Here is a 9,853-nt window from a genome sequence, read left to right on the forward strand (position 1 = left end):
CTGACTCCCCTCCACAAACAAACAAACAGAGCAAGAGTAGCAGATTGTGCTCATACCATGGTGCGTGATATATACCTTGAGATGGAGCGTTGTTAGATGTAGTAGAAAAGAGAGGCTCACCTGAAAACGGTACGTGTTGAAGGATAAGGTGTGGAAACTTAAAGAGTAGTATCACACAGAAGCTTGAGTCTGAGGTATACAGCATATTAATGTATTATGTTCTGTATCAATTTTCAGAGATTTTTCCATTTTCAAAATGGAGGCGGTATTAGCTCTGTATTTTCCTTGAATGTGAAAGGTATACATGAAGGAGTAATGAAGTTAATTATGAATGGGCCAACTGAATATTCCTAAATTATGAGGCTGACTTATGTTTATTTTTTTACTCTTTAGAATTTATTTGATGAAGTCTTGGATATTTTTTCCACCGCGGTTGTTTGTGTTATTCAGACTGACGTTGAGAATTATTGCTGGCTCCATGTTGTTGTTGGATGTTTTTCTGGAGGGACTGCACTTCTTTTAAGGAGTTACTCCATTTATTCCATCTTATGTTCAATACACATAATATTTAGAATAGACCCTTGGCTTTAAACTGAGAAAATAAGAATAGTTAAGAAAGCTCGGTTGGGAAAGCATTTGTTGCTTTCTCTGCTTGCTTCACGGATAGGAAAATACGATTATTTATCTTGGGTGAGTCATGCATATTCAGCAGCCTTGCTATGTTCCAGTGCAACTTAAAAGTCATTGTTAATGATGGTGAACCCATAGATGCTGTGATTTTAGGATATGCAGTATATGAATGTTAATAAGAAAGGTATGTTTGATGGAAAGGAACCCCCCACCCAACCTATGAAAAGGTATAGGATAGATGAGTGCGTTGGCAAGTGATCCCATAGTTCCATGTTCCGGTCCTCTGTAGCTCAGCTGGTAGAGCACGGCGCTTGTAAGCCAAGGGGATTGGGACCACCTTATACACAAAAAAATTAAATAATGTATGCACGCATGACTGTAAGTTGCTTGGATAAAAGGCAAATGGCATATTATTATTATTATTATTACAAATTCACAGATATATTTGCATGATGCCTCTGAATGTGCTGTCTGTGCTGGTGTGTGTGTTGGGAGGCCTCAGAGAAAGCCTCAGTAAGGTTCTAGCCCCTTCTAGATCCTTCTAGTGACCTTGTTCTCCTTTCATCTACCTGCGTCATTCTTCTCACTGTATCATTATTTTTAAGTACAGGGATGCACACAACACACGTCTCAGAGCCCCATAACAAGTACTGTCTATTGATTAGTTGCTTTAACTAAGTATATCTTGACATGTATATTTAATAATCCTTTGCACATGTTTCATGTAAGGTGTATACTTATGTTGTTGGTTTTAGGTGGGGGGATTGTTGAATGAATACAGGATGATTATTTTTTTTAGGGGGTAGAGTTGCTTTTAATATTGCAGATGGATTGTAACTTCCATCAATGTAATTGTCTGCATCACTTCAATCCCCCCATATGTTTTTTTTTTTTTTTTTTTTTCTCGCATATATATATATACATATACACATACATATACATATATATACACATACATATATATATATATATATATATATATATATATATATATATATATATATATATATATAAAAAAAAAATATATATATCCTTATTACTCCAACCCCACCATCCCTCCTTAATTGGAGTAAACTAGTGAACAACAATGCTTAGGCCTCTACTGCATGCTTATACATACTATATACATTTTATGGACACAGTCACTAATTATATTTTGTTTGATTTTATCTGAACTTCCTCTGATATTTTATGATGTCATTGGTATGCTTCTATATGCCATATCTTTCTAACGTGCTTTTCACAAAAGCTCACAATATATAACCATATACTTATTATGGAACAGCATGTTAACTAGTATCTTGTTGTTATTAGTGTTGTTATTAGTCCATTCCTTCAGCTCATTAACACCTCCCATCTATCTCTTAACACCATCCATATGGATTTTATTTGCCACATATTTTTCAACTGTTTTGTGATGTTTTACAAAGGCTCTGAACCTTTCTATCTCCTCATTGTTTCTACAGTTTGTGACTTTGAAAATAAACATTTTTGCATAAAAGTATAAATATTATGATTGACTATGACTTTTCAGATCACCCAGTAGTGTATGTGCAGGGGTAGCTCATGCAAATATTGCAATCCTTCAGCCATTCCTGGACCTGTGTCCAGAAACAAATGTAAAAAACAAATGATCTAATGATTTGTTTCACAGCTCAAATCTGCAGAGCTGGGAAGATTGTGATCCCTGCATACAAATAAATTCTATTGGTAGCAAGAATTTATATAATAATTTAAATTGAAAAATTCAAAGTTTTGAATCCGGTTTTGGTATAGTTATAAAATATGCAGGAATGGTTAGTAAAACAACTATTTTGCAATCTATATGGGATGGATGTAATCTTTCGGTTTAAATGAAACTGGTAAACTTATTTATAAATTTTCTTTTAACCAATTATGTTTTTTAATGGCGACAGACCATTTTCTATTTTTCCTCCCTCCACTTTCCTCCTTTTAAGTGTAATGTGCAAATTATTTGGTTGTAATTTTGGGTAGAGCAGACATTTCATATGTTTTTGTTAGCTGCATGTGCGATATAACCCCACAATTCCTACCCGATAATATAATTCTACGAAGATTATACCCTTTTTTAAGCATTTTCTCAAAAAATAATGTTTTTTTTATCAAGCAGTATATTTGAGTTTAACACAATATTTGTTGCAATATGTTCTGTCATTTGGAGGATTAAATTGAAATTGCAACCAACTTTCTATGGCTTGTTTTAGAAATAGTGATATTTGGGAGATTATTTCCTTTTTCAAATACCTGAAAGGGAGGGGTTGTAATCTGAATAAAGGGGAAAAGTCCCTTCTTGAATATTGGGAGAGACAATATAAATTGTTAATATATTGTGAATATAGCCAAGCTCAATCTCCAGTATATGATTATTTTCCTATTTAGGATTTTATAATCATGTTGGATTGATAAAATACTGTAGTTTGTGAAAAACATTTTTAACTACCCACACAAATCTGCATTCACTTTTCACCTTTCAAAGCAATAGAAGTTAGTCACCTGAAAGGAATATGAAAGCTTTTCATGTGCTTTCAGACTTACACTCACATAGGATGAAAGCAGATTCAGACAGAGACTAGTTACCATCAAATAGGTCATTTATTCATGTCTTTATCTTTAAAATCTAACCTTAAAACAGGAAAAAAGGAAAGACTGCCGAGGTGAGATCCTGACCGAACCTCGGAGCTGGGCAGCTCATCATTCCTCCTGAAACGCCCTCTCTACCTGCCTGACGGACATTATTAATGTGCACTGAATAATTTATCAGGGTAAAATTACATGCGCTTCTGAAAAGATATTTTGCCACACAGTTAAAGAGCATTATAGTGATTTTAGTCAACTAGAAGAATTATGGCTGTTTTTCTCGCAGTGCTCTTGGTTTTCCTTGTTCTGAAGTTTAGTCAAGCTGAGGTGTGAGCTAGCGTTAGTTTTGCTCCCTCTCTCTCTCTCTGTTCGTCTCTGTCTCTCCCTCTCTCTCTCTCTCTTCCCTATTCCCCACACCCCTCTCTCTCTCTCTCCCCTAGACTGAGAAAGTGGTTAGCCAGACCCTAACCATGATGAACAGCTAATGGATAATGGATGAACTGGTATATGTTTAGTTTTCACGGAGCAGCTCCCATCAATGGTCTGCTCTCACTCTAAACATAGGCTGAACTTGGAACATCTGGAAAACTACAGTTTTTAGTTAGCATCACTTAGTGTTAGTCAAGTAGTTTGAAATAATGACAGTTAAAGTTGGCAGCTGACACAGAAAAATATGACCTTTTCTCAGTGTTTCGATTCTATTGATCATTTCTTTGAAGCGGTTTGTCTTATAAAAGGATGATTCTCTTACATTTTTAAATATACTTCATAATATTTGGTGGTTGGTGTGATGGAGTCAGAGGAACACCGTTAACAGGTGGAAATGACTGGCAGGCCCCCACCACGACTCATATCCAACGCGGACAACTGTCCACATCTCAACCACTGGGCCGACAACTGGCAGTAATTGGCATGTTGCCGGGCCTGTCCTGGGAGAGATCTGAGAGCTGCACGGCACGCGGGCACGGACAGGTTGCACTCTCCACCAATTAGAGAGGCTCTCCCAGTGGGGGGCGGGGCTGTGGGGCTGGAGGGAGGCTTACCGTCCTTACTGGCCGCTGCCGCCTCGCTTACCTTGCTCCCCTGATCAGGTGTCTTTGTAGAGAAAGGAGATAGTAGAGATACCCTCTCCCCTCTCTCCCCCTCTTTCCTCTCTCCCCCTCTCTCCTCCCCCCCCCCCCCCTCTCTCTTCCTCCACTCTTCTTTCCTTTCTCTTCTTTCTCTCTCTCTTTTCTTTCTCTTCTTTCTTCTTCTTCCTCTCTTTTTTCTCTCTCTCTCTTCTTCACTCCCTCGTTCGTTTCTGTCTTTCCTCTCTCTCTCTTCACCTCTGCCTTCTACCCTTCTTCCTATAGTGAATTCAGTAGGTCGGAGCCTGCTACTGCTACTGACAGTGCCTTCTGTTTATACTGTCTGTCAGTCTGGGCCACAGACAGTTTGAGGTGTTTAACTAACTGACTGGTTAGGACATACGTACCTCTACTGAATAACCCCTCTACATAGTTCTTGCTGCATTTAGACTAGTAGTAAGCAATAGGTATTTCCATATGTGAGCCTATGGACCACATACAACAGAATCAGGATTTACAGATGCAACAAAAGTACTGTTACTGGGATTGGTTGATGCCAGGTTGAACTTGAGCCTTTTTTCCATATTTATAACTTTTTTCTCTGGTTCCTAGTTGTTTGTGTTCCAGGCATTATAACTGGCATTGTGCTTCTTCTTTATTTGGGGAATAGAAGGCTTTGACACGAGGATAGCTAGCTAGGAGTCTCTGGTGTGAATAAAGAGTGGAAGTGGGCGTCGGCAACAAGGTGCCAGGGGACAAACCAGAGCAAAGGATCACAGGCCCAGTGCAGGCTGGGTATCATGGGGGGAGTACCAATGCCACTGGGAGGCCTGTGGAAACCCCCCCTTGTGATCCCGTCCTCTAGAAGGCTCTGTCTCTCTGCATTTCACTTCAGTAAACATGAGGAGGTTAGGTGATGAGTTATGCTTGAAATATGTGTAACTTCTAATCTATGTGGATGCGATACGCATTTGCACGAAAATATTATTTGGTGTTTTGTTGATAGGTGGTGGAAAATGTAGGAGCCTCTCCAGAATCTAAAGTTAATTGTGAGATTGGTGACACACACACACACACACACACACACACACACACACACACACACACACACACACACATACACACACACACACACACACACACACTTAAACTATGCTCTTTGAAACCTTTCTTTCAAAGTCACTGAGATCCTTCTAATATGGTAGCCAAAATAATAGGCAACTGGGCAGTTTATAATGACCCTAATCCCTCAGACATCATGCTCCACTGTACATCTCTGTTTTCTGAGACGACAAACCACATTTCTTAGTATCACAGACTGACACAGTGGATACAGGTTGACAGGTATACTGTCTAGCAAAGCAGCTTTACTTTTTTCTTATAATAATAAGCCATTTAGCAGACGTATCAAAGCGATTTACAGTACATGTGTGCATAATTTTTTTTTTTGTGTATGGGAGGTCCCAGGATCGAACCCACTACCTTGGACGTTACAAGCGCCGTGCTCTACAGCTGAGCTACAGAGGACCACCGTTTTCTCGCTCCTCTTCATGAGGACCACACTTTACAAGGGGGCCCCCTCCTACCTAAAAATATGCTGTCTGGCCCCGGGCCTGTGGGGAGCGCGGCCGGGAAGTGTTGTGGCCTCCTGCCCCCTTCAGTCCCAGCTGGCCCCGGGAGAGTTTGCTTGACAGAGGAGTAATATGCTTCAGATTGAGGGGCAAAAACGAAGGCTAGAAAAAAGAGGAGAAAGATGAGAGAGAGAGAGAGAGAGAGAGAGAGAGAGAGAGAGAGAGAGAGAGAGAGAGAGAGAGAGAGAGAGAGAGAGAGAGAGAGAGAGAGAGAGATGAGAGAGAGAGAGAGAGAGAGAGAGAGAGAGAGAGAGAGAGAGAGAGAAAGAAAGAGAGAGAGAGAGAGAGAGAGAGAGAGAGAGAGAGAGAGAGAGAGAGAGAGAGAGAGAGAGAGAGAGAGAGAGAGAGGGGGGCCTCGCTGATAAGCATATGATAAAAAGGGTCCTACTTCTGTATGTGAATGCCTCTGAGACTAGGGAGTAAAGACTTAGCAATATGGATTTTGGAGGATGGAGGGAGTATGTAAGGGGAGAGGCCTTTTAAGTGGGGTTGGATTTTAATTGCCCATAGCATTATATCATATGCACTGTGTTTTCATTACAGTTTATTATTGCATAGACTCTTTCATTATGTGCTTGTGACACAAACATGTACCTGTGAATTAGATGGCTGAACAGATAGCAGAGGTGTGACAGTTAATATACTGTAAGAACCAATATAGGATTGAGATGGGATTTGATTAGTTAATTTGGTTATTTCATAACATGTGTAACATATTAAATGATTGTTTTATTAAAATATATCAGTGAAATCTGTCAGTACTGCAATCTCAAGGTTAGGATTAATATCATAGATAGAACAATAACTTCCAGTCGCTGTAGTGTATTTAGCTACAGTGAAAGACATTCAGTCCTAATATTAGTTGAACAAGATTAGTTGGTTAACTCAGTACAGCGCTTCTGCTTTGAAAAAACGATGATATGTTTGCCACATGATGCATTATCCCCCAAATCTGTAACAGTGATATGTTTAATCAACGTGAACTCAAGCCAAAAAAATAAAATAAAAGCGAAACTATTTTGATGGGAGAAGGTGAAAATCCAGGATGCCTCGACTTCAGAACCCCACATAATGGTGTAAATATGTAGCTAAGCAAACTGAGAAGCATCTGTCTCATCCCTCCCCTTTAAAACGCTGTTGCTCTTTTCGCCTTTCAGTCTGCCTTGCCATAACGCATACAACACAAGCTGTTTTTTTCTGTGGAGGGCCGATCTATTAAATTATAAACAACCTATTCTCTGGAGTACTACTTTGAAGGGCTCATAGGTTTTTTGGTTAAAAGTAGTGCAACTTTGGAGGGAATAGGGTGTTATTTGGAAAAGTGTGCTGAGGTGTGTTTGTGAGCTTGGCTTGTTTTTTTAATAAGATTTCCTTCCCATCTGAGATGTGACCCCCACCCTTTCATGTCTTTTGGATCACAATGAGCTTTTGGTGAGGGGAAAACTTGTTTTGTTTTTTACAGGGGGCTTTATCACAAGATGAAGAGATATGGTGGTAATTGCTGGGTAAATACGGTTTGCTCTGACTGAAAAGTAGTGAGGGAAGAGGTTGAATCAAAGGTTTTGCTTAAAAACAGATCTGAGGAGAGAGAGAGGAGAGAGAGTAGAGAGAATAGAGACTGAGAGAGAATGGGGGAGACAGAGAGAGAAAGAGAGACAGAGAGAGAAACAGAGAGAGAGAGAGAGAGAGGAGAGAGGAGGAGAGGACAGAGGGCGATAGAGACAGAGTGAGAGAGAGAGAGAAAGAGAGAGACAGACAGAGAGAAGCAGAGAACAGGGTTGTGCTTGTAATTGCTTTCTTCAGATACGAGTGAATCAGCTTGTATTGCTATTCAACCTGTATGTTCTTTTTAGTCAGTATTCCATTTGAGCAACTAATAAAATAGGAATACAATGGAGATTGAGGTTATGTTTAGGAATGTGAGGCCCTAAATTACTACTGTATCAGTCCTACAGTATCTACCTACTGATACAGATTAATGTGATCAGATTACAATATTTTGTATCAGACTACAGATATTAATTTGTATCAGTCCCACAGTATTTACCTATGTATCAGACCTTACAGTATCTACCTACTGTATCAGATCCTACAGTATTATCTACTGTATCAGTCCTACAGTATATACTATGTATCAGGACACCTACAATCTACCTACTGTATCAGACCTACAATTATTACTGTATTCAGTCAAGTATCATCTACTGTATCAGTCCTACAGTATATACCTATCAGAATCAGACCCACATATCTACCTACTGTATCAGACCCAAAATATCTATTACTTATAGACCTACAGTATCTAATCAGTCCTACAGTATACTACTAAATATAGACCTACATATCTACTACTGTATCAGACCTACAGTATCTATCTACTGTATAGACCCACATATCTATTACTGTATCAGTCCTACAGCATTTATTATAACACAGACACAGATCAGTCGTACAGAAATTACTGTATTCAGCACTAACAATAGCAGCACATCTGAGATTGGAGTGTCACTAACACTCCCAGTTGGCGCTTGCAATGACACATTAGGACTCGAAGCGTATAGAAATCCAATTCGTTGTTTTTTCCACTAATTGGTCTTTTGATAATCACATCAGATCTTTTCACACAAAGATCTTTTTTCAGAGCTGATGATTGGTCAAAAGACCAATTAGATATAAAGTAGAATGGTTGCTTAAAACAGCCTCATAGTATGGGATGAGGTGGTGGTGAAGGAGTGGTGAGGAGGGTAAATCACAGAATAACAGGCTTTAATAAAATAATAGTAGAACTGGTCCAAACACACTCCAGGGCACAGAACAGGTGCACTGAAAATACAAGGCACACGTGGGAAATACTCCCATCGAACAAAATAAAAACGAGTCACCGAACTTCACTAACATAAAAAAAAATACCCACAAGACAGGGGGCAGAGGGGACATGTATATCTGATAATTAGGGATTAGAAACCAGGTGTGTGTGATAAATCGAGACAAGACAATTGTGATGATGATTGGGGCGGCAGTGGTTAGTACTCCGGTGATACGAACGCCGAAGCCTGCTCGAACAAGGAGGGAGGCAGTTGGCCGAAGTGTGGACAAGAAGGCCAGTTAGTGAGTTAAGTCAATTTACTTTCTACGACATATCAAAATCCTTATTAACCTCCTAGCATTTTACTAGGTGTAGATTTAGTACATTTTTCAATTACGTGTATTTAGGTCATTTGAGGATTTGGGGTTGTGAGAATATATTGTTATGAGTGAGACCACTCACTCAGTTTGGTGGAATGGGACTGAGTGAAACTAAAATCCCTCCCTTGTTGTGTGTTTGGGGTCTTGAGGTTTAGTTTAGGCAGCCCACTGTCTTCATAAACTCAAAGCCAGTGTTAAACACAGTCCCGCCCCCCAATGAGGCTGGAGACTTCAAAACCTCCAATGAGAGATGATGCTGTCAAACCGGTGTGAATAAAACGTCACCTGCAATCCGGTGATGCAGATCTGCCGTGGTGATGTAAATATGCCAGCTCAATTCATTTCACTGTATTTACTTCCCAGTTCAAACACACAACCATTGTGTCTCACTTCTCCCTCTGTGTGTGTGTGTGTGTGTGTGTGTGTGTGTGTGTGTGTGTGTGTGTGTGTGTGTGTGTAGCCACTGCGAGGTGACAGCTCTGCATTTTCCCTCGCAGGATCCTTGGCTGGTTGGGGCCTGATGGAGGAAAAATTGATGATTCCTCACAAACATCCACAATAGGGATGCGCACGCACGTACGCACGCACGAACACTTACACACATCTACTCCTACTACACACACACACACACACGCACACATCTACCCTACTACACACACACGCACACTCACATCTACCCTACTACACATACACACACACGACACACACACATCTACCCTGTAGTGTTAGACAGACGGAATA

The sequence above is a fragment of the Coregonus clupeaformis genome, unplaced genomic scaffold (genome assembly GCF_020615455.1).
Source record: "Coregonus clupeaformis isolate EN_2021a unplaced genomic scaffold, ASM2061545v1 scaf0581, whole genome shotgun sequence".
NCBI classification, from domain to species: Eukaryota; Metazoa; Chordata; class Actinopteri; order Salmoniformes; family Salmonidae; genus Coregonus; species Coregonus clupeaformis.